Source organism: Cryptomeria japonica, chromosome 5, assembly GCF_030272615.1.
Source record: "Cryptomeria japonica chromosome 5, Sugi_1.0, whole genome shotgun sequence".
Taxonomy (NCBI): domain Eukaryota; kingdom Viridiplantae; phylum Streptophyta; class Pinopsida; order Cupressales; family Cupressaceae; genus Cryptomeria; species Cryptomeria japonica.
The window spans coordinates 349,744,841-349,770,543 of NC_081409.1; the positions used below are offsets into that span (position 1 = coordinate 349,744,841).

Below are 25,703 nucleotides of genomic sequence, written 5' to 3' on the forward strand. Positions count from 1 at the left end.
GCCCATCGCCATCCACATCTTCAATTTCCCCACCATCATTTGTTGTCTCTGTAGAGCCACAATCCCCCAAAACCCTAGCAGAGCTTCCTAACGCTCTCTTTCCCATCATTTTTCATGTTCCACATTGTTGAGTACAATGAATCACAACAAAATAATCACATTCGTACATGGTTGACAGACGACTCAAAACCCAATTGGTGTTACATATTGAATTGGATTTTTTCTTAGTGAGGAAGATAATGGAATCTCTCATAGTAGACATTACAAACAGATGTGCAATCGTATTCGCTTGCTAAAATCCCTCATTATCACAGGGCATACTTTCAAACTCCTTTAAATTATTAGTGCGGGAAGACCAAACCTAATTTGTATTTTGTTGACAAAGTTTTGTAGTCATTTTGTCATTTCTCTAGCTACTTTACTATATAAACTTTATTGCTCTGCAATTACATTTCATTGCACAACACTAAAGTACATTTTACTAGTTTTCTTTGAACTCAAAGCTCTTGGCCAAACAGTTTCAGAATCAATGGAGAAGCATGTTGGAAAGCATGATCGTATTAAGGAGAGTGATGAATGCACGAGGTTTTGTGAAGAACTAGAAGCCAACCCAAAAAAACAGCTCTGGAAGGATTCTATTATAAATATTGTCTTTGAAATCATGAGCAAGATAGATATTGAGGACCTGGGTTTGGTTTTTGAAAACACAAAGGAAGAAATTGTGTGGGATATGATGAAGATGTTACAAGAAGAAATATCTCCAAGCACTTCTTGTACTGATAATATAGGAACAAGTACTAATTAATCTAATGAATTAGAGTCGAGTGGGGATAAAGATTATAGTTTTAATCTCGAGCTTGATTATTTATTTGGTGCTAGTGATGATGAACTAGGTATTCCTTGTAGCCCTTTTGTGCACACTAAATGATTATGATACCTATTCATATGGCTTCTTCAAGTGTCGTGATGTGAAGGAGGCTGACCAACAATTTGTTGACTTCTCTTTTGTGTTATTTGTCTTTGATGACAAAACTATTCACTTGGCACATTGATCTTGGCATGGCACTTTAGTGATTGGCAAATTGATCTTGGTATATGACATATTCATATTTGACACACTTGGCTTTGACATTCTTGTCTCAGTCCTTGGCATTCAGTGTGTTGATCATGGACAGTATTATAATGTTGACTTACTTTCAAATTGATCTTGTTGTGATACTGATCTTGTTGGCTACATGTGCAGTCACTGAGTAGTTATGTTGATCTTCATAAGTGATATCATCTGGAGATAGTTGAATCTTAACTGTATTGTTTTGATACTTGGTTCTATGATGAGACTTACAGGTGATGACATTTTTGTGCAAAGGTATATTTTCCTTCCGCTTACATACTTGGTACTCAGCCATTTTCAATGCTACAGTTATATACATTCTTGAGCACTATCTTAGCATTCATTTATATGTCGGGTTCATTATTATATTACAATACATATATTAATATTGTTAAAGTGGATATTCTTTATTGCACTCAGCCAATCATATAACATAGTATCGTGCTCCAACATAAATGTTTTTAAGTATTAATTTGTCAACTAATGGACAATATATATCATGTTCCATGGGCTAAAAATAGTTAAGTGTCAACACTTCAGTTGACTTGGTCTATACTTTTTTTATGAATTGCGCTTTCAAGTAAGGTAAACATCGACTTATATTGGGAGTCGATATGGTAAATTGACATTCAACATTTACATTCCAACTGTTTGACTTGGACAACATTGTGATATCACATGTGGACTGAGATAGACAACATGATGTGGCATACTTGATTCGGATTCCAATTATAATTATGTGTTGGTAAATTTGTAATGATAATGCATATTTCAAATGGTAATTAGTTATGGAAAAGTACACTTCAATGGGTAAAAAGAAAGATAGGGTAAACAAAAGTTGGTTATTTATTTTGAAGGGCAGCTCAAACCCTTGTCACCATGATGAGTTTGCAGTCACAGGTTGAATGTATTGTTGTTGGTATTCTGTCTTGGGGTTCAAGTATGGATGACTATGATGAGTGGCGAGTTGGTTGGTGGACTCTCCACGAGATGAAAATGGAGGTAAATGAGATTTTTGTGGGATTGTGTTTATAGTTTAAACCGCCATAACATAGGTAATATCTTTTCATTGCCTTGGTCTTTCGAAGGGAAACTTGGTAAATGAAAAGGTAAATTTGAAAAGATTATCTTGATTCATTTTCAAATAGATTTCCATTACCTTGCTTTATAATTGGAAAAGAATGAAGTTTAGTGTGAAAATGAAAGAAGAAATTACTTCTTTTCTGGTTATAGTTTTTATTTTTGAAAGGAATTACTTTTCATTTTCTTATTTTTGAAAATGAAAGAGAAAATAAATTATAGGTAGAAAGAAATGTATTTTATTTTTGGTAACTCTATTATGGTTTCTATGTGTGGAAATAGTAACTTGCGTGTTGTATTGAACTCAGTTTTGATAGCTTGGTTCAAGGGTTTCATTGGTATTTTTTTCTATAAATTCATGGCTTTAAGCCATTGATCTATTGGATGAAAAAGTGAGAATAAAGCAGTATTGAAGAATTTTATTATTACATTTGAAAATTGTAAAGTTATTCAATTGAAGTAAGTTTTTGTGGCACTGTTACATACATTGCATATTGTAATTGAAAACATTGAAAATCATATATGTTTTGTATTCCCTGATGATTTTAGGACTGCAAGTTTGATGCAATTGTAAGGTCATTATTGATTACAAACATAGACAATGACATTGAAATTTGAGGGGTTGGTGCTCCTATGAAGCTGGTATTTCAGAAAAGGTGTTGAGTTGTAGCTCCACCATTGTTTCAGAGTTGGTTCTCTTTGATTAATGAAAAGGAAATTTTAGTGAATGGTTTTTTATACCCCATGAGGGTTTTTTCCACTCAAGAAATCTTTGTGTTATGTGATGTTATTTGTCTCTCATTCTGTTATATGTTAATGTGTTTATTCAGTCAATGCTCTAATACTTTGAGTTTGTTCAAAAAGGTTCTATTTCAAAGTGTTCTAAACTGTCATGAAAAGGTGAGTTGTTTAAATATGTTTATAAAAGTTTTCATAAATTAGATAAAAACTTGCACTGTACAAAGTTGAAGTTTTATTTCAAAAGTAGAAACAAGATTGTTCACACTTTCATGGAACAATGTTACATGATGCTTTTAATATGAAGTGTTAATGTTACTCACTTGCATATCATTCAAAACAAATTGAAGTGTCCTCTTGCATAAAAAAATCTCTTACATTGGCTCAAGGTTACAATTCTTTATTGTGCATTCAAGTCAAAATTTAAATATATATCACTCTGATTCACCCCCACCTCTCAGAGTGAATCCATTTCCAACACTGTAATTGTTACAATTTTAGTTGGACTATGGTGAGAGTATTGAGAAGGATAGAAGTGATCTCTTCTCTGTTCATGATTTTTATATAGTTTCCAATCAAATTGGCTTTGGGTTTTGCAAGGATTGACATATTTAAAAAATTTGTTAGTTAGAAATATTTTATAAGACTTCAAATATGTTCTGAAGAGAAACATGTGCATGTTTATGAGTTCAAGGAAGCATATTTCAGAGATAATTTTAAGAGTAACTGACATATAATCAAATTGTTGATTTTAACTTACTTTTAAAATGAACATCGAATTGTAATTAAAGACAAAATATTCACACTTATGAATTTTTTGAATTAAGTGATATGAATCTTTTTCTTCATCAATATTTTTATTATATCTTATTATTGATCATTAAATTATAATTTTATTTTTACGCCGAAAGGCATAGGGAGATTGCGAGTCCGTGTCAATGAAAATGATTGGTTTGCAATGACAAACTTAAAAGGCAGTTGCAAATGTAATGTGGCAATCAATGATTAAAGATGCAGTTACAAATACAATGCAACAATCAACCATTTAAGGCAATCAACAATAATAAAACACTTGGTAGTTACAAATGCACGATATTAGAAATGAGTGCGAGAATAAATTCATGGAACTAGAGATGCATGCAAGAAGATAATTAATGCATGGACTTGCCAATTTGAGAGTATCTTTCATTCGATTCAGATGCATTTCAATTTCAGCACGCATTTGAACAGGTAATGGATGTATTTTTAAATTTTATTTTATTTTCTTTCAGCACACATTTAAACAGGTAGAACAAATATATTTTGAACCTATTTTATATGTAGGGAAGGAACTTCAATATAGAAAGAGAATCATTCTCTCATTGAAGAATGGATCGTACAAAGAAAACAACAAGTATGTTGATCGGGGTAAAGGCTCCCCACAAACTGTTGGCAATGAAAGCGGTTGCACCGGCTATTCCAATGACATGCAGAATGAACCCATATAGATTCAGACCTGGTACTATTTCCCTCCATAAGATCCGCAAATACCAGAAGAGCACTGAGGTCCACATAAGGAAGTTGCACTTCCAAAGGATCATCGAAGATATTGCTCAAGACTTAAAGATTGATCTGCACTTCAAAGCTCCATCGTTGCTACACTGCAAGAGGCATTAGAGGCATACTTGGTTCGTCTCATTGAAGACTCCAAACTTTGTGCCATCCATGCTGAGAGGGTCATCATTTTATCCAAGGATATTAAGCTTGCTCATTGCATCCAAGGCGAAAGAGCCCGACTATACAATTTTCTTTTTTTATTATTCCAATTGTTTTCTAGTTCTAGTAGTAGTTTTTTTTTTTATATGCTTTACAGTTTTTTGGGTTGTAAATTTTGTATCTTCGAAACAACATTACCACAATCTGAAGATGATTATGTTGTATTTTTCGATGAGAATGATGTCTGAAGAAAAAATGAGTTTCTTCACTTAGATAATGTGGAATGCTTGCCAAAATATCCTAGAGAAATTTAACTAATTATCTAACAAATAGAGACAATTTTTTTAAAACATCATTATCTAATGCAAAATAATCAACTAAGATACTCAAATGCATTAAACACTCATATCCCAATATGCACATATTCAACTTAAGAACCATAATCATATGATCACATTACACAAGCAGAAATAAACATAACTCATCATTTACATAACCTATCAATTACATTCCCTAGGGTATCTCAATTGCATTACTTATTCTATCATTTACTCCCAACAATTACTACTTACACCCAACATATGAGATCATCAATTCATTAAACTAACACATTGTAGCATATCCAAATACCATGAACACATTTTAATATAATTCAAATGCCATTAATTCCCTTAGATTCATTTTAGAGCACCAATCCAAATTTTCCTAATACCCTATACTTATATACATTATCATTTCTTCATTATTCCATTCCAATGATAATACAATACACGAATACACTCCTTTATAATCTAGGAACATATAGTCTAATTCCATTAAGATCAACCCATAACATCATAACACTAACCATGATTCTAATTCCTTTACTCCACGATGAATACTATCCAAGGTACAAGATAGACTTAACAAGGAATCCAATAACAAAAACATATCCTATTACATTATTTCCATTACACATGAGTATAATATCCTTCTACCAAAAATTACATAGCTCCAATGTACAAATACTACTATCCCATGAATTCTATAAATGTAAATGCGATACAACACTTAACCAAATTGAACATATTGCCAACAATTACATTGTTAGTAAATGTATTACATTGGTTAGGGTAGATAGTTAGAGAACTAATTTCTGCATGATTAAACTATTTAACTGCTTTCTGCCATCTCCACCATTTTATAAAATGCATATGAAATGTAATATTTGATATTAGAATAAAAGAATATTTTATGTATTTTCATAACAATACATTATATCTGGTGAAGCGGAAAAATCTAAGCATAAAAATAAAAAAGATTTAGCGCACTGTAAAAAACATACTATTGCAAACTAACACGTCAAAAAAATATTGTTTTATGCGTGTCCCGTTTCACCTTGTTGACTACGATGAAGCGCCGACAAAAACACGCTTCCCCACATCTTTGACGGACAACTCGAAACCCATTTGGTCGTACATATCTACTTTGGGTTTTCTTAGCCACGAAGACCATGGAGGTCTCAACTTTCTGTGATGTTTACGCGGGTGGATTTTCCATAGTACACATCATAAACAGACACGCAATCGTATCTCGCTTGGCGAAATCCCTTGTTATCTCAGGCCATGAATTCAAACTCCTTTAAATTATTAGCCCGAGAAGCCCAAACCAATTTTGTAATCTACCGACAAAGTTTTGCAGTCGTTTGTCATTTGTCCAATTCTTTTTGTATATAAACTCCATTGCTATGCCATTACAGAACAGAGAAGAGTACATTTTCAGTAACTTTCTTTGAATTCAAAGCTCTTGGCCAAACAGTTTCAGACATCAATGGAGAAGCACGCTGGAAAACGTGAGCGTATTGAGGAGAGCAATGAAAGTGGGAGGTTCTGTGAAGAATCAAAAGCCAGCCCTCCAAAGCGGCTTTGCAAGGATTCTAATATCGATCTTGTATGTGAAATCATGAGGAAGATGGATAATGAGGACCTGGGTATGGGTTCTGAAGAGATAGAGGAAGAAATGGTGTGGAATATGATGAAGATGTTAGAAGAAGAAATAGCTGCCAGCTCTTCCTGTAGTGATGATACAGGCACAAGTAGTAGTGATTCTGATGAATTGGAGTCTAGTTGGAATGAAGATTATAGTTCCAATGCTAAGATTGAATATTTGCTCGGTGCAAGTGATGATGAATATTCCTAGTAGCCCTTCTATGCACAGTGTGAATGATTGTGATTACGATTTGTTCGGATGGCTTGAAATGGGAGAGGCTGAACAACAATTATTGTTGCAGACTTGGCTGGGCTATGGTGAGAGCGTGGAGCTTGAAGGAAGTGATCTCTTGTCTGTCCATGATCTCTTGTATGTAAAATTGACTCTGGCTTTTCCAAAAGCTGACATATGCAAATTTTTTTGTTGGAATGAAAACAATTAATAGCAACTCAAATTTATTCCAGAAAGAAACATGTACATGTTTATGAGTTCAAGGAAACATTATTCGGTATTAACTTTAAGAGTGATCAAACATAGAAAGAAATTGTTGACTTTAACTTACTCTCGAGATGGAATAAATAATACAGCCTCTTTCGCTTCCTTCCTCTCTCATTGATGAACACCAAACAGTAATTAAACACAAACTAATCATAGTTTCATTTCTTTTGAATTAACATCAAACCGTAATTAAACGCAAGCTATTCACAGTTTCAATATTTTTGAATTGGATTATATGAATCATTTTTTCATCAAATGTTTTGGATTATATTATTATTCATTATTGAATAATGCTTTTATTTTTTATATGTTATAAAAAGTTTTTTTTACAGAGTTTGATATTATTGTTAAGTCCAATAGTCCATGTTAAAATATGTCACACTATCACTTGTAACTTATAGATTTACCTTCTTACTTCATGATTGACATTTTCAACAATTTCATAATTTTGTTTCTATCACAATTTTGTTGGAGTCAAGATATCTATAGTTTAGAGTGAGAGGACTCTAATAGTTTGATTATTTATTAAAAAGAATCCTACAAAGGCATTTTCTGTTTGAGTATGTTGTCAATCCAATTCAATTTTTTTTGTTAAGAAGGATATAAATATATTATATAACTGAAATGCAATATGTTATATAACTCAAATTTATTCCCAAAAGAAACATGTACATGTTTGTGAGTTGAGTATGTTGTTAATGCAATTCAATTTTTTTTTGTTAAAAAGGATAAAAATATACTATATAACTGAAATGCAATATGTTATACAACTCAAATTTATTCCCAAAAGAAACATGTACATGTTTATGATGTTTATGAGTTAGGGAAACATTTTTTGATATTAACTTTAAGAGTGATTAAAGTTTGAAACAAATTGTTGACTTTAACTTACTTTTGAGATGGAATAAATAATGGAGCCCCTTGCATTTCCTTCATCGCTTGTCCATGAACATCAAACCATAATTAAACACAAACTACTCATAGTTTTAATTTTTTTGAATTAACATCAAATCATAATTAAACATAAAATATTCAAAGTTTCAAATATTTTGAATTCGATTATATGAATCCTTTTTTTTCATCAATATTTTGGATTACAATATGATTCATTATTGAATAATGATTTTATTATTAATATATTATGTTTCTTTTCTTACAAAGTTTGATATTATTGCTAGTGAAATATTCTATGTTAGAATAGGTATCACACTATTCGATATTATTGTTTCTATCACATTTTGTTATTAAAGAAATAGGTTAAATAGTTATTTTGTTGGAGTCAAGATATCTATAATTTATAGTTGGAGAAAATCATACACTAGATAATAGGTATACTAATTCTGATAGTTTGATTATTTATAAAAAACAATCCTACAAAGGAATTTTTTATTTAAGTATATTGTCAATTCAATTCATTTTTTTTGGTAGGGAGGATAAAAATATATTATTAAAATATAAGAAAAGATTAAATTAATCAAGAGATAGGAAATCCCAATCTAAAATATTTCATGGTTAGCTTTAGAAGTTAATTTAGAAAGATAATTAGTAGCAATGTTCTATTCATGAAGAATATGAACAAATTAGGTATTTCTTTTAAAACCCAAAAATCTATGTCATGAAAGAATCTAGTCACCAAGAAAAATAATCAAAACTCTAAGTTTTAAATTTAGAGAAACTTAAATTATAGAATCCACCTCACAAATAACCTATTCCCACCCCAACTTCCAATCATTTTTTATAGTGACAATGATAGCATGGACCTCTATCTAATTATTAATACAAAATCTCATAGTTGAAGATAAAAAAAAAATCAACCAAAACTTTACTATCATGCCCAATACCACCAATCTTAGCTTCACCAATATTTCCCCAAGAAAACCATCCAAATTTATTTTAATAATACCCATATGTAGGGAAGAGCATTTCTAAACCTATTAACCATATTAAAAGATTTTAACCAAAATTTAGAGGGAGTGGATGCAACCAAATAACCCAAATTTGATATTTTTTCATATTTCATTTATTTCATCAATTAACTGATATCTACTAGAAACTAAATAAATCCCTTTGCGATGGCTAATCTTGTTTGCATTGAGTATCAGTCAAGTATAAAACTTTAGCAATTATGCTAACCCAATATTTTTATTGCCAGAAAAGGAAAATAATTTTACCAAGACCTTTACCTACTTTATTGATTGGATAAATAACTTACATGAAGGTTTTATATTGATCTATTTTTAATTATTTATCTTTAAGGCCAAGACATATGATATAAGTTCTATTTGACCTTCTAAATATATTTACAAATATCTTTAATGAGGAATTACTAAGTCTTAACTTTAGGTTTTCAATCCTAGGTGGGTGAGACAAGGTGGTGTAATAAGATATCCAAATAGAAAAGTGGTGGTGGCCTATGTGGAAAATTTGGGTGCCCAAACGTTCAGCATGTTGAAATGATGGGGACTATTATTGGCATTTCTATCACCAAGGATAGAGGTAGGAGGGTAATTATTGAACAAGACTCAAAGAGTATTATCGTGATGCTGCAAGGTGCATCTATATCTTGGCAATAGGGGGAGAACATCATTTCTAATTACTTTCATGTCACATTTACATTTGAACATGTTGTGTTTCAACATGTTTTTAGGAAAGGAAATAAGGTTGTTGACGGGCTTGCCAACCTGGGCCCCTTCACCAAGGGAATTAAAATTTGGATAGATCTACATGATTTCCCTAACAAAATATGTGTCATGTAGGATGAGGACATCTAAATCAATGGAGCTAAAAGATTTGAAAATTGCCTTTATTTGATCTCCACAATCTACTTCTATCATTTTTTGAGGTGGATTGTTACTATTAATGTTAAGGAAAGTAATTTTTCCTTTACGGCCTCTGAAAAGGATTATTTCCATTCGGATTTGTATGAAACTACCTTGGCTCTTGGCTCAAGGTTTTCTACATCTAAGATGGGGATAGACAATCGAAATAGAGTCAGATTCCTATGATAAGTATATCAAGCTAATGTTTCCCTTCAGAGAAAGTTGTTGAAGGTGATTTAGCAAATTATGTGGAGGGGATGAAGGGCTTTGACCCTACGATTTCGGATGTATTTTCTTAGTCATGGAAAAATGGTGTTGTTCAAGTGAGGGAGGTGAAATTTATTTTGTAGGCAAAGACTATTGCTATGGTGATGGGGCTACCCATTGAGGGAAATAATTTCCAAAAGAATCCAAAAGGGAACTATAAGGAATATTTTAAAAGGTTTATAGGCCTAGGTGAGAAGGTGGCCCTCCGCCATAGCGGTTCAAAAATGAATGAGTTGCATGGTGTTTGGAAGGACATGGTCATAATTTTGATGAAATTATTCACTGTCAACAGATGCTTTAAAATGTTTCACTCTCAAGTATTCTCGATGCTCAATCACCTTCAACATGGGGTAAGGATGAATTTTCCCTTTTGGATTTTCACTTTTATCTCCTAGTTTGTCGAGGTTCCTAAGTCAAAGGGATCCCTTCCCCTACATCAGGTGTTTGATTTTTATTTCAATAAGTTCCATTAGATTTTAACCCCTTCCATTGGTCCTAATGTTAACCACCTTGAAATCGGTTTAGGTCAAGGCCTGTGTGTTGAGATTCTAGTCAACCAATCTATTGTTGTTGCTTCTAATAAACCTCAAAATGTACAGGTACTAGGGTTAATCCATTAATAAATGCTAAATCCAAGGCCTCTTTGGGCCCCTTGCTAGTGAAACCTCGATTAAAAAAAGGGTCATTGTCAAAGAGGATAGGACCCCCTCTTGGTCTACTAGGTCTGATTGGGCTACATATAAAATAGAGAGAAATAGGCTAATCCCTCATCCCCTTATTCCCCCTATGATTCACCGAAATCCTCCCCTTGTAGTGCTTTGTTTAAGGAGGAATTTCCCCTCTTTGCAGTGAAGGTTAATCAACTCTATGAGGATTTCAATAAAAATGAATCGGTTCTCTGTTGGTTTTTGGTTCAATTTGAGTTGGCAAAGATGAAGATTAAGAAGCTCAAAGCTATTGTTGAAGTGGAGGCTAGAGCTTCTAGCTAGGTGGATGATGAGTAGGAGCAAAGGGGGTTAGATGGAGTCAGGGAAGTTGGTTGGGATGATTGAGAAATGGGAAGTGATGAATAGTTTAGTAAAAGATCTCATAGAGAAAATTGGTCAAACAAATAATGTTACTGACTTGGTCAAGATGGTGGAGGTTCTCGAGGCTAGTCAAGAAGAAATGAGGTAGACTATGGAGAATATGTTTGATCACAATAGAGAAATTAGAGAGAAGAGATTCATTTCTCTCAATGACTTTTAGGATGAGATAGTTAAAAGAAGAAGGAAAAGAAAAGAAGACATCTTAAGTTACCATCTACTATAGGGCTAGAAGCATCTGTTTCTAAGGTGAAATCTTCACTAAATTTCGTGGCTATTTACTCTAGGAAAGATTCTTCTAAAAAACTCTTGGTACTAGATAACGATAAAGACATTTATGCAGATAGGAAGATGGAGTTCTCTCCCACTCAGTAAGTTGTTTGTTATTATGTTTGGTGGGAGAGTGTTTCTTTCTTTTTGTTTCTTTGTTGTTTTTGGTTATGTTTAGTTTTCTATTTAGTTTCTAGTTTTATTTGTGTGTTTATTTCTACTAGGTCTAGTTAGCAGTAGGTTTTTTATTATGGGTTCTCACTCCTCATGAGCCCAAGGTTTTGTTTCCTTTTCTATAGTTATGTAAGGTTTCGACCTCTCCCAATTTTATTAATATTATCATAACTTTAGGTTTTTAATTTAATTTAATTTAAATTTTTTATTTTTTTCTATAAAATAATGAATTCATGAGTTATATGTAAGTATCAAAATTTTAAGGATGAAAAAATATAATTAGTGGTAAGCCTCAATAAAATATCATAAAATAATATTAAAAAATATTTTCACAATAAATATATTTCTTACCATGTAACCTAAGATACAAGAGAATCGTATAACTAATACAAGTGTCAACAATTGATATTAATACAAGAACATAATCTACATAGTTTTTATTTAAAAATTATACATATGATAAATAAACAATATAGAAAATGAATCATTCCTAACATGTAATCATGTCTTTAACATATAAAGAATACCATGCCAATATATGATAGCTTGAAACATAAATAACATATAATTATCTTATGCATTCTAGTTAAGATATATTATATAAAAATTAAAGTATGAAAGTGCATAGATCATATTATAATTATTAACAACTTCCTATTATTGGTAGTTTGACACATTCACCAACTTGGATAGAACAAACATCACTTCACATATCCTAAAAGAGAATCAACCTTCTAAATGGAAATCAATCTTCCAAGAGGTCTAAATATTAAAAGGGGGGATATTTATTGGAGGTAGAAATTGAGGGAACTTTGACTCAAAGAAGGTGATAGAAACACTAAATTTTTCATTCTTTGGCCTCCATGAGAAAGGTTAATAATTCAATCTTAAAAATTAGGGACTCTTCAAGTTGGGTCTTACACGAGATTGACAAGATCAAAAAAGAGGTTGTTACTTTTTTTTCTAATTGATTTGTGGCACCTATTTCTAATTCTTCTTTGGATTCCCAGGAGATATCAGAATATATTCCCTCTATTATATCTCAAAAAGATAACATTGAGTTGCTTAAACCTTTTTCTTTCAAAGAAGTGAGAAAGGTTGTCTTTTGTATGTAGTCTAATAAAGTCCCAGTTCTCTATGGATTCATTGCTTTGTTATTAAGAAATGTTGGCATTTTGTAGGGAGATATTTCTGGCTAGCCATGGAAGAGTTGAGGTGAAATGACAATATCCTTATACAATTTAACACCACTTTTAGTACCCTCATTCCAAAGTCCTCTTCACTAGCGTCCTTTGTAGACTTTGGGTCTATATCTCTCTACAACATTGTATAAAAGATCTTCACAAAGGCAATCTCACTGAGGGTGGCTAAACTAATCCCTAGATTTATCTCAGAAGAACAAGTAGGCTTTGTCCCAAATGAAGAGACATTAGAGGGAGCCCTGATTGCATATGAAATTCTCTGTTTGGTTAATCAAGTCAAGTCTCAAGTTATGATTCTTAAACTAGAAATGATGAAAGCATATGACAAGGTCAGTTCAGAATCATGAACAAAAGTATTATTGAGGTTTGGTTTTTCAAATTTATGTGTCAAATGTATCAATTCATGTATTTCAAGTGCCAAATTTTTAGTGATTTTTCAGTGGTATCCCTTGTGGTTTCTTCCCTTCCACCTAGGGTGTTAGGAAAGGATACCCCCTATCCCCTTTTCTTTTTATAATGATGTCTAAGGCATTAAGCAAATCAATTTCATCTCTCCATTTGAAAGGTATGGAAAGGTATTAGGTTACAATGCAAATTTCTATAGATCACATTCTTTCTGCACATGACACTTTCCTCTTTAGAGAAGCATCCTTTAGGAAGGAGAAGGTGATCAAGCATGCCATTGACAAATATTATACCATTTCAGGCTAGAAACATAATGCTTTCAAGTCCAAGATTTTTTGCTTAAACTGCTCCCCCTTTCTCTCATTGAAATTGTCCAATTTTGGGGTTTTTAAGTTGGAGTCCCTTCCTTGAAAATACCTCAACATTCCCCTTTTTTGTTGGAAGGAATAAGAGTATCCTTTGGTCCTTAATTTCCTCCTCCATTCTTAATAGAATTTCGTCATGGAAAAATTGTTAGCTCTCCCTTGCAATCTATATTCTCATGATCAGATCAATGTTATCATTAATCCAAAATTACATCTTGTTAGTGCGTCCATTCCCAAAAGGAGTTCTCTCATCTATTGAATCAAACCTTAAACATTTTCTATGGAAAGGTAAAAGAGAGGAGAAGGAAAAATCTCACCTTCTAGCATGGGATAAATATTGCTTCCTCAGGATCAAAGGAGGTCTAAGGAGGTGCAAGTATCCATAACTTATCATTGAGAAACATGACATCGGGAGAGAAATTATTTTTGGAAATCTTTTCCAACAATAATCCAAAATGGACCTCTATTAATTTTGCAAAATATATGGATTCCCTTGAGTGAGAAATAATTTTTACTGCTTGAGAACTTCCTCAAGGATATCAAATTGGGAATTTTCTTGTGAGCTATAGAAAGATTCTCCTTCCTTATCTTTCTTGGGTCATTGGTGATGGAAAAAGGATGTCTTCTGGAAGGACTCATGGAAGGGACACCCTCCTCTTGATTTTATCATTGTTGTTCCAGCCTTAAAATAAATCCTCAAAGATAATTGGGGTATAAAGGTGTCAAATTACTTTTCAATCAATTATCAAAAAGAAAATCCTTTGTTCAAATGGAAAGACTTTTCTTAGGTTGATGCACCCCATAGGAAAAAATATTTGTTACTTGAAGCCCTTGCCCATCGTCAAATTCATATGTTCAATCAACAAGATACATTAATGTGCATGAAAGCCAAATAAGGTTCCTATTCAGTAAAGGAGGGGTATGAAATTCTTAGTAGGAATTCCCAATATATCCTTCAAAAGAGCTATTTTTCCTTTTGTTAGACAAATATAGGGTTACCTAAAGTAGGTGCATTTGCTTGGCTTGTTCTTAAGGATAGGATTCTCACAAGCGTAAGGCTTTCTCACTTTTTTTTTCCTCCTCCCTTTCATTGTGTTGTCTACAACATGGAATTAAAAATAGTTGATCATGTACTTTTAAACTTTCCATTTGCATACCAATTTTGGTCATGGATTTGTCTCAAACTCAATTGGTTTAGAACACTTCACTCTAAATTAATCATGGTTTTTTAAGCATGGCCAAGATTGTATAAGGATTCTTTCTTTGCTTCCTTATGGGAGGTTGTACCAGCTATTGCCATAACCTACAGTGGGAAACGAATAGGAGGATCTTTACCAAGGAAAAGAATGATCTCTCTCGTGTGATGGTTAATATAGAAAACTATATCTTAGAGGTTGTCAAAGCTCATGTGTCTAAATCAAAAAAATTAGATTTCCCTTTCACTTCTTGGGATGATAAAATCCTTAAGGAATGGAAGGGCATTTCTCTACCCTTCAAAGGTAGCCTTTTTAGGAATCCCAATGGGAAAAGTAAGAGAACATATGTCAAATGGAAACCACCTGATCACCCCTTTTGGAAACTAAAATTTGAGGGATCGACCCAAGCTAATCATAGCATCTTAGGGGTGGGCTTTGTTATTCGTAACTCCAGGTGTGTAATTTTAGTGGCAAGAGTAGCTAAAATCCAAATACTACCAACAATGTGGTAGAGACAAAAACTTTAATATATGGCCTATAAATGGTATGTGAAAATGGGATTAATAATATAATGATAGAAGGAGATACCTTAAATATTATTTCGGCTCTCAAAAAATTTGAAACTCCTAGTTGGACTATGAATTATGTCCTTCAAGAAGATTGAATTCTTCTTCCAAAATATCAAACTTATTCTATCCTTCACTGTTTTAGAAAAGAAAACATAATCCTAGATGCTCTTTCAAATAGAGGTTGTGGACTCATGCATGTGAATTTCTAGTCTAGATGGAGAGATATTCAAAATGGCATTTCCCTGGCACCAATTGCTCAGGAGGAACCAATTTGAACTCCCCAAACAATTTGAATTTCCCTAACCATTTTGTTTTATTATAGGACCTAATAGTTATTAGATGACTCATTCCCTTAGTGGATGGCCCCCATTAGGATATGGCCACATGTCCATTCATAGTTCATCTCCTCGCTATGTCCATTTAATGATTCCCATGGCGGCACCCATTTTGGGAATGTGTCCTTTTTGAAATCACCTGTTACATGTGGCAAGTTTTTGTTATCGCTTGGTACAATTTTAAAAATACAATGGCCTAGGGAAGAATGATTTTCCATGTGAAGCATGCTTGGAAAGGTAACTGGCGTGTCTTTTTGAAGCATACCATTTATCATTCTTCCATATTGTATCCTTCCCTTGTGTGAATTTATTGTCTTTTGTCACCATCGCATGCTAAGGCTTGTGTAAATCCAGGGAATATGGGATTTAAAAGTGCATCTTGCTTCATTTTCAGCCTACTTCTAGGTTTACAAGTTCTCCTTCTGATCTTGCTCTACAAATCTAGGGTTGTTTTAGTTCATTCTATCTATGGTTGTCCGGCTCCCACGAGAAATGGAGTACAAGCCATTAAATCAAATACTTGTTGTTCCATTCTCTTTGTGGGAGTTTATTACTTCTAGCACATTCACTCCAGACTACATGAAACAAATCTTCTTTCGGGATAGTAGCAAAATTATCAGTGTTGTCATCATTGTGGTAGGAAAAGAGGTAATCTATCCTAAGGTCCCTTGAAATATCTACCCTTATCAAGTGGTTTCTATTTTTCTATCTAATGCGTTTGACACTTTACAAAATAATGCATCTCTAATGCTCCTTGCATCCCTGTTTATTAAGAATTATTTTGATCCCCTTGATAGTCAAGAAAGGGAAATGAAAAATATGATCTTTTAAATGGAAAAGGTTGGGTGGGGGTATTTTTTCTATGAAGTTCTTAAAAAAGAAACCCCATTATGTGAAAATTTATAATTCCATGAAAATTAGCTTGCATTCCGATAATTCTAAATTGTTTGAGGGGGAATTGAGTGCCTTCTTAGAAATTGTCTCCTCCACTAAAGCTACCCTATTCTCATATTTGTTTTATTCCACATATCATCTCACTCAGCATCACCATTTGGCCCCAAAACTTGCCATTATCCACTCTAAAGACTACCTATGCAGGGGTCGAAAAGATTCGCTTCTTAGATTTAAAGAATGTGAATCATAGGCTATATGGGATGCCATTCTTATCTTAGGCAGTTCCCATACACACATAGAATTTCATTCCAAATATTGCCATCATAGGGGTACAAAATATTCTGACATGGGTCTTTAAGGGGAGGAATATTAGGCTTAGAAAGGGGATTGTCTTTGCTTTGGTGGCTTTCAGGCTCGGAGGGATCCAATGGATAATGAATGTGTGGGAGAAAATAACCTCTAATTTGATGGTATGCTATGCTTTACCTGCCCTTTTGACAATGTGTTATAATTTGGGTTTTGGTTTTGGGCTTTGCCCCTCATATCAGATGTTGAAGCTCTCTTAATTAACTCTCTTATTTTTTTATGTCTCGGTTATTGCTCTTCATTTTTGTTAAGTTGTATATGCATAATGAGCATTGCTCTCTACTTTTCCTCTTTTTGTTCAAATTTTGTGGTCTCAAGTATGATACTTGTTGCAAATTGAGCCTAGCTCCCTGCCCTGATAATTTATGTTTTAATTAGGTGGTATTGTCAGTCTAGCACTGTAAGAGGTATTATATCCTCATCTTGGTTCGAGTTACTATTTTCTCCTCTAGTTCTACTTCTAAATATTGTCATATTTTCAAACTCCAGTAACTCTTTATATATGTTTCTTATTATTAATATAATACTTATGTGCTTGTGCTTTACCTTAAAAAAAGGTGCATCTATACAAAATGTAATATGTATTGTGATAAATAAAAAATCTAATATAGTAATATTATATGAGAATGATAACAATAGAAGATAAATAAAATAAAATAATGTAAAATTTAAAATTTATTTGTTAGAAACATTTTTTTTAAATTAAAAATAGAAGACAAAATGATACTTAAATATAATACAAGACAAAAGAAATGTGTAATTCTGCTTAATATAAAAACATAAATTAATCCCTCAATGTTTGGCTCAAGTGTTGCGATTGCCCACTTTATGTGCATGGTATTCTGCCCATCCAAGTTCAAATCCAATTAACTTGTTTCCAAGGACTGGGGGTCCCCTAGCGTCAACCTAGGGCTTATAAAGTCTGGCCCTATTGATCATCATGTTCACGTGAATGATGTTTAAGCCAAGAAAATCAAGGTCGATGGGTTGATAATTTCCCTAATGCCACCAAAGAAAAATATAAATGAAGATCTTCTTTAAAATATTACCATACACCTTACAATTACGATACCAAAAAACATTACTCCAAATATCTTTAACTATAAATTAAACAAAATATTAAATTATATTTGAACCTTCTAAAAATTTGTAATATAATTTATTTAATTTAGAATCAAACGAAATGAATTTATCTACATATGAAATTTGTGATAAAATAATAAACAAACTAGAGTATATCCTAGCACAAGGAAATCTTCTTCAATCATTTAATCGCATAGAAAGCAATCCAATGCAATTAGTTTAGTTGATAGTAAGTTGTACTCTCGGCTGTGACAAATAGGCTACATTAAAAAACTAAAAAAGAACCATAGACCATGTAATGTGATTCTAGAAAAAGCGAAAAACAAACAACGAATTCTCATAATGTTCTTGGAACAAAAGTGTGCTCGTGGTATTTGTCCCTACCATTGAAAAGGAATTGTTGGAAATATCTGAAATGCTCGCTAACAGGCAACGTAGTTGACTGATAACACGATATACATTATATCTCTCACAAGCGCAAAAGGCTATGCGCTCCGAACAAAAACAAGATGGAGCGCACTATTGAAAACATACCGCGTCAAGAAAAGGTTGTTTTATGTGCGTCCCGTTTAACATTGTTGCGCAGACAATAACGCGGACAACTCGAAACCCATTTGGCACTACATATATAATTTGGTTTTCTTAGCGAGGAAGACAATGGAATTTCCAACTGTCTCTGAGGTTTACACGGGTAGATCTTCCATAGAAGACATCATAAAACGGACACGCAATCGTACCTCGTGTACCAAAATCCCTCGATATCTCAGGCCATGCTTTCAAACTCGCTTACATTATTAGTCCGATAAGCCCGAACCAATTTTGTATTTTGCCCACAAAATTTTGTTGTCGTTTTCTCATTTCTCCAACTCGTTTTGTATATAAGCTCCACTTCTCTGCTGTTACACTTCGTTGCACACCGGAGCAGAGTACATTTCAGTAACTTTCTTTGGATTCTAACGTCAATGGAGAAGCAGGCGGGAAAACGTAAGCGTATTGAGGAGAGCGATGAATGCGGGAGCTTCTGTGAAGAACCAGAAGCCAGGCCGCTAAAGCGGCTTTGCAAGGAGTCTAATATTAATGTTGTGTGTGAAACCATGAGTAAGATGGATAATGATGACCTGGGTTTGGGTTCTGAAGGGATAGAGGAAGAAATGGTGTTGGATATGATGAAGATGTTAGAAGAAGAAATAGCTCCAAGTCCTTCCTGTAGTGATGATACAGGAACAAGTAGTAATGGGTCTGATGAATTAGAGTCTAGTGGGGATAAAGATTGTAGTTTTAATGCTGAGCTTTATTATTTGCTGCGTGCCAGTGATGATGAACTGGGCTTTCCTTGCAGCCCTTCTGTGAACACTGGAAATGATTGTGATTACGATTCATATGGCTTGTTCGAATGCCTTGAAATGGAAGAGGTTGAACAGCAATTATTGTTACAGATTTGGTTGGGTTATGGTGAGAGCGTGGAGCAGGATGGAAGTTATGCTTTCTGTGTCCATGATTTTCATATATTTTCCAATCAAATTGAGTCTGGGTTTTGCGAGGGTTGACATACGTAATAATTTTGGTGGAATATTATTATATAGGACTTCAAATTTATTCCGAAGAGAAATTTGTACATGTGTGTGAGTTCGAGGAAGCATTTTTCAATGATAACTTTGAGAGCGATTAAGATAAAAACAAATTGTTGACTTTAATTTACTTTCTTGAAATGGAATATACAATGCAGCCTCCTTCGTTTCGTTCCTTTATCGTGCATGAACACCAAATTGTAATGAAAGACATAAACTGTTCATAGTATCAATTTTTTTATTTAGATTTCGTGAATATTTTTCTATTAATGTTTTTATTATATTTAAATTGTATTATAATTTTATTATTAAATATAAAAAATAAGAAGTTATAAGGGAGCTAATCAAATTTATTCTAAATCTTTTTCTGTCCATAAAAATACTCAAGCCCATATTTTCTTTAATCAATTAAGGGATATCTTACTACAAACAAAATAAATTCCTTTTAGATGGCTTATGTTATTTGCATTAAGTATCCCAAATTTATTAAGGCTGCAAAAAGGGACTAATTATACAAAGATCTTTAACTACTTTAATTATTGGCAAGAAATATTATATGATGACTTTCAGTTGGTCTATATTTTATTAATTTATCTTTAAGGCCAAAGTATATGATCCTAGTTCCATCCATTTATATTTACATATATCATTATTGAGGAATCACTAAGTCCTAATTTTAGATTTTGAATTTAATTTAAATTAAAATTATTTAAATTTTTTTGGTTAAAAAAAAATGAATTCATGGGTTATATAAAAGTATTAAAATTTTAACAAAGAAGAAATATAATTATTGGTAGGCCTTCATGAAATATCATAATATAATATGCAATAAGATTTCCATGATCAATATTAATTTTTGTCATATAACGTAGGATACGAGAAAAAAAATATAACTAATTCAAGTGTCGATAATTGACACTAATACAAGAACATGATGCACAATGGTAAAGTTATTAATTTATCCATCACACATATGTTTTTGATACAGATAAACGGGTTTTACAAGGACTCGAAACCTAAAGTTTTACAATAGCCAGCCAACAGCCAAACCGGCAAGAAACAATAGCAAAACAGGGGAGCAAACCCGATCAGAAACAAAAACAAAGGAAACACAAACAAACAATTCAAAGAAAAAGAAAAAGCTCGCAGTTAAGCGAGAGCACCAGATGCTTGTTCTTTTGGATGGAAATCCTATTGATTTCCTCAAGCTCCTCCATGATGAATTTGGAGGTACCCTTGTTGCTGCTTTGGCTCCTTGTTTTGGAACTGGGTCCAGTGGTTTTGCTGTCTCTTGTAGCCATATCATCTCCTCCAAGATCTTTCACCGGATCACTGTGAACAAATCTATCACACATATGTTACTATTAAATGACATAGAAATTGAATCACATCAAGCATGCAATCATGTCTTTTTCATATGAAGAATACCATGTCAATATATTTTAAATTGGAACATAAATAGCATATTATATTATGTGTTCTCCTTAGCATACATGATATTAAAATTTCCTTTTAATGCTAGTTTGACATGCTCACCAACATTGGTAGAGCATAAGATCACTTCACCTCTCCTAAAAGAAAATTAACATCTTAAATGGAAATGAAAATTCCCTAATATTTGCATCACTAGGTTATGACCATGTAGGATAACTCCATCATGTGATATAATTTAAATTCAAGGCACCTTTTTGTAATGTCTTAAATTGTATACCCTTTACAATTTGATACTATGCTTAGCACCCATTTTTGATATTTTATCTCATTTATTATAAATAGGCTCAATCAAGGTCCCCATCTACAATATTGTTCTCACCCCCTTGTGGCTTGACCCTTGTGTAGCTAGAAAGAGCTAGACCAAGGCACCCAATACCCTTACCATCCTAAGTTGGCTCCATATTTAAATATGTGAATGTTTTCCCCTTAATGGATCTAATATTTTGTCTACCTCTCCCTAAAGTTTGTTTATGAAAAGGTGATAGTTGCATATAAAAACAATTCCCTCTCTCATTTAGAGTACCTTCGAATATATTATAAAAATATCTTTGTAATCCTAAGCAAAAAAGATCAATCAAGTGAACATGTCTAAGGACACTATCAAGCATACAAAAATCCACTATCAAATAAATTTCATTTTTTATGATTCATCATTATGATCATGTTATACTTATCCTTTTGTAAGACTTCAAGAAATAAAGTGAGCATCATCTTATATGGAACTTAACAAAGGGTTTCATGCCTAAGGTAATCATTTCAATTTATGTTCTTTATTTACCTCTTCTCGCCTAAGAAGATGTGACAATTATCATTCATCATCATTACTATGATCATGGTGGGAACAACAACATAAGGTTTGAATTAAGAAAGCCCCTATACAACACAACCTTTTCCCCTTTTTTCATGTGTGCATTTTTTTAAGCTTATGATTGATATAGTGATATAGTCAGAAAGAGTAAACAATAAAAAATAGTTTCACCCTTTGAATGAACAAAATCCCTAGGTCTAGGGCACCCAGTACCCCTATAGTTTGACTGATATTTGAAAGAGATAGACGTGTAGAGCTTCTTGATCCTATTTCCAACGTTGGATCATGATGAAACCACCTTTAGGATGGGGGAACCTAGCTCTTGTGTCTAGCATAATCAATGAAAACTTTAAGAAACCCCCCTAAAAAATGGTGTAAAATATTAGGAAATTTTTATTTCTTGAAGAAACAACATTTAATTTTATTGGCTATGTTTTTTTTGTAGAGAAGTAATATAAATTTGGTTGGTGAATTTCTTGAAATTAGCAAAAACTAGTAGAAAATATTGACAAATATTTATCTTTTTTCTTAATGCAAAATAATTTTTTTGGCAAATCAAACATTTCGTATAAATCAATAAATAACTTTATGGGTGAATTATTTTAATTAAAAAAACTATAAAGTTATGCTCCAATATAAAACAAATAAAATAATCTTACTCGTGAATTAGCAAAATTATTAAATTATAAAATATAACTTGCAATTATGCTTTGATGTATATGTATATGTATATGTATATGTATGTATGTGTGTATGTGTATGTGTATGTGTATGTGTATGTGTATGCATGTATGTATATGTATATGTATATGTGGGTGAACTCACAATAATAGTTCCCAATTTTTTGCCACTTTTGATACTAAGATGAACATTTTTAAAATAATCTTCAACTTCCAAGAACTATAACTTTTAAACTATTAAAAATTTGAAGATGTAAATTAGTGATTTGTAGCATTTTGTCTGTAGATTCTATATATTTTTTTTTTCAAATTTTTGGAAGGACTTTTTATTTAATTTTTCCATCTCCCTCAAAAAGTAGTTTTTTACAACAAACTACATTTTTTAAGAGTGATGTGCCTCCCAAAATGCATAACTTTTTTTTTATAAATGATAAAAACTCAATTCTTTTGAATCTTGGTTTGTAACATCAATATCCAGGGCTTGCAATTGGTTTGATAGTGATATGTTGAATATTTTTCATTTTATTAAGTTTTGAAGTCTGACTAGTCATAATTCAGACATAGGTTTAAGTTTGAACACATAACTTGTTCTATATATATCGAAATTCAAATTTATTTTTTTTGTTAGAAAGACGACATCAATACCTAGGGCATAGATATTTTTCAGAATTTTTTTGAATTAGTTTCCTATTTTTTCCAATGCGTTGAACAGAGAAGTTCATGTTCAGTGAAAAACCAATATTTCATCAAATTAAAAAAACAAGAACATAATAAAGTCACAATGTAATAAAATTATACTCATTGGAAAGCTTGCTCCAAGTACTACCATCTAATATTTTTGGGTTATCAAGATTATTTCATTTGTGCCTTGAACCAGACATCCGAAGGAAAAAATTCCTTAGAACTCTGAAAATATTTGGGAGAGACCTCTAACAAGAGGGTTCGAATGAACACTGGTTCGAGCGAAGGGGCTCGAACCCACAGGAAAAATTATGACGTGCACATTTATGTAACATCTGGGTTTGAATGAACCCAACCTTTTCTAACTGTCGGCATTCGTTCGAACCCTGGCCGACTCAATTTTTTTTTTTTACATTTTAGTAGATTCATATAAATATACATAACTTTTTCATTTTTTAACACAAAAATTATTAAAACAATTTGCATGTTGTGGTAGTGATGGCTTTGACTTTCTTTATGAATTGTGTTTTGTTATAATGGGGCTAGCATCATTCTTTTGCATTTTTTTATGAAAGGAATGACCACTAATTTATCCTTCTTTTTCATTTAATTTATGACACTTCTCATGTTTTCGGTATTGTTGATGGTCAAAATTGTTGGTATCTTTCTTAATTTTATATTATACTTGATGATTTTAATTTTGGATGACTCTCTTTTGAGGTTTCTGGTGGTCATTCTGAATGTTTGAATTAGTTGTCCCTAGTTATGTGTTAAGTGCTATATCTATCATGTTCGCTTGAAACTTTGATAGTGTGTTAAGGGAGAACACCATGGAGAGTGGATATAGGCATAATGGGGTGACCAAATAGTATTGATATTAGTTAAGGAAATAAAGTGTATTTTCTATGATGAAATTTGATTTTAACCATCCAAATCGTAAGGTATATTAGGAAGAAGTGTGAATTGGATCTAGTGAATTGTGTGATATGCTTTAGATAAATATTAAGGATCTATAGACTTATTGTTTTGATGAGTGTTTTGGAATGCCTGCATGGATTATATTTGAGTTAAGTTGACATTAGATGGTTGGATGTAGGTAATTATATTCATTTCCTCTTTTAGAATGAAACTATATTGTGCTTTATGATTGATTTTTTCGTGTTAATGTTGATGCGATTTATATACCATGAACTTTTATTAATTCAATGTGTATGCATTATGGAGCTTAGAGGTAATATGATATGGTAGTTACGACTGAATTTGAGAACTTAATCTAAGTGTATGTTGTATTTTCTCTGGTAATGTGAGGAGTTATGTGTAAAATATGGTGTTAAATGTATGTTTATCATCATATTGGTGCTTATAGATGTTAAGGAAGTGTTTCCATATTTGGATAGTGTAAGTTATGATGCTTGTACATTATGATATGTATATTTTTGGATAAAGATTTTAGTAGAAAAGATATGTCTTGTAAGAATGCTTGTTGGAATAATGGTTTCTAGTAGTTGAGGATTGTGAAGGAAAAATTTATTGAATGCTACTTGAGATAGAAAAGAAATGAAATAATTATATAAGATAGTGTAGTTGGGTGGTATTATATTTTTTGTTAGTAGATTGGTTATGTGGATTGTATGTTCCTTATGATAAGTCAAATTTAGTGTTATTTAATATGGGTGTTATGACTAGCATATTCTTATTTTTCCATCTTAAATTTGAGAATTCCAGGAGTAAGTTGAACCCTAGGGGGGAGGATATAATACTCCTCTCTTGATTGGACCCTAGTTTACCTAGTTGACTCTAGTGGACTTTTTTAGTTAATGATTTGGATAGAATATATTCTAAGTTGTAATAACTTTTATCATGATATTCTATGCTATGATGTTATGGATTTAATAAATATTAGTTTTGCATTATATCCTTATGGATGTTTACATGTTAGATTTTATGCTTATGTACTGACCATGGATTAGCATATTCATTTTGTGTATGAGATATATCATGCGTTCGTTTTCATGTATGAGTATGAGTCTGTATGGGGTGTGATGGGATGATCTTGCATCACTCACTTTGGAGAGACACAAAATGTCATGATTTCCCTTCACCAGTGTGCCTATCATGATTGGATATATGTATGTATGTGTTTCTCGGTGATGCAGGGTTGCAGGTACAAGGCATTGACTCCACCAAGCTTCATAGGTCTGAGCATGCCTATATTATCCTGATGGAAGTTGGATGAGATAATCTAAGGCCCATTAGTGTCTTTCTTAGCCTTGCTCAATTTCAGAGCGATGTCAGTTGTCCTTTGTCAATCCTATCAGAACGCCACTTAGGCAATTGTTTGATGCCTTTGGT

The 25,703-nt window shown here is 32.5% G+C and overlaps 1 pseudogene; it reads left to right on the plus strand.

Annotated features, from left to right (window-relative positions):
• The first annotated feature begins 4,297 nt into the window (after window positions 1–4,297).
• Window positions 4,298–4,872, plus strand: LOC131875926 (uncharacterized; annotated as a pseudogene).
• Window positions 4,873–25,703: the final 20,831 nt, after the last annotated feature.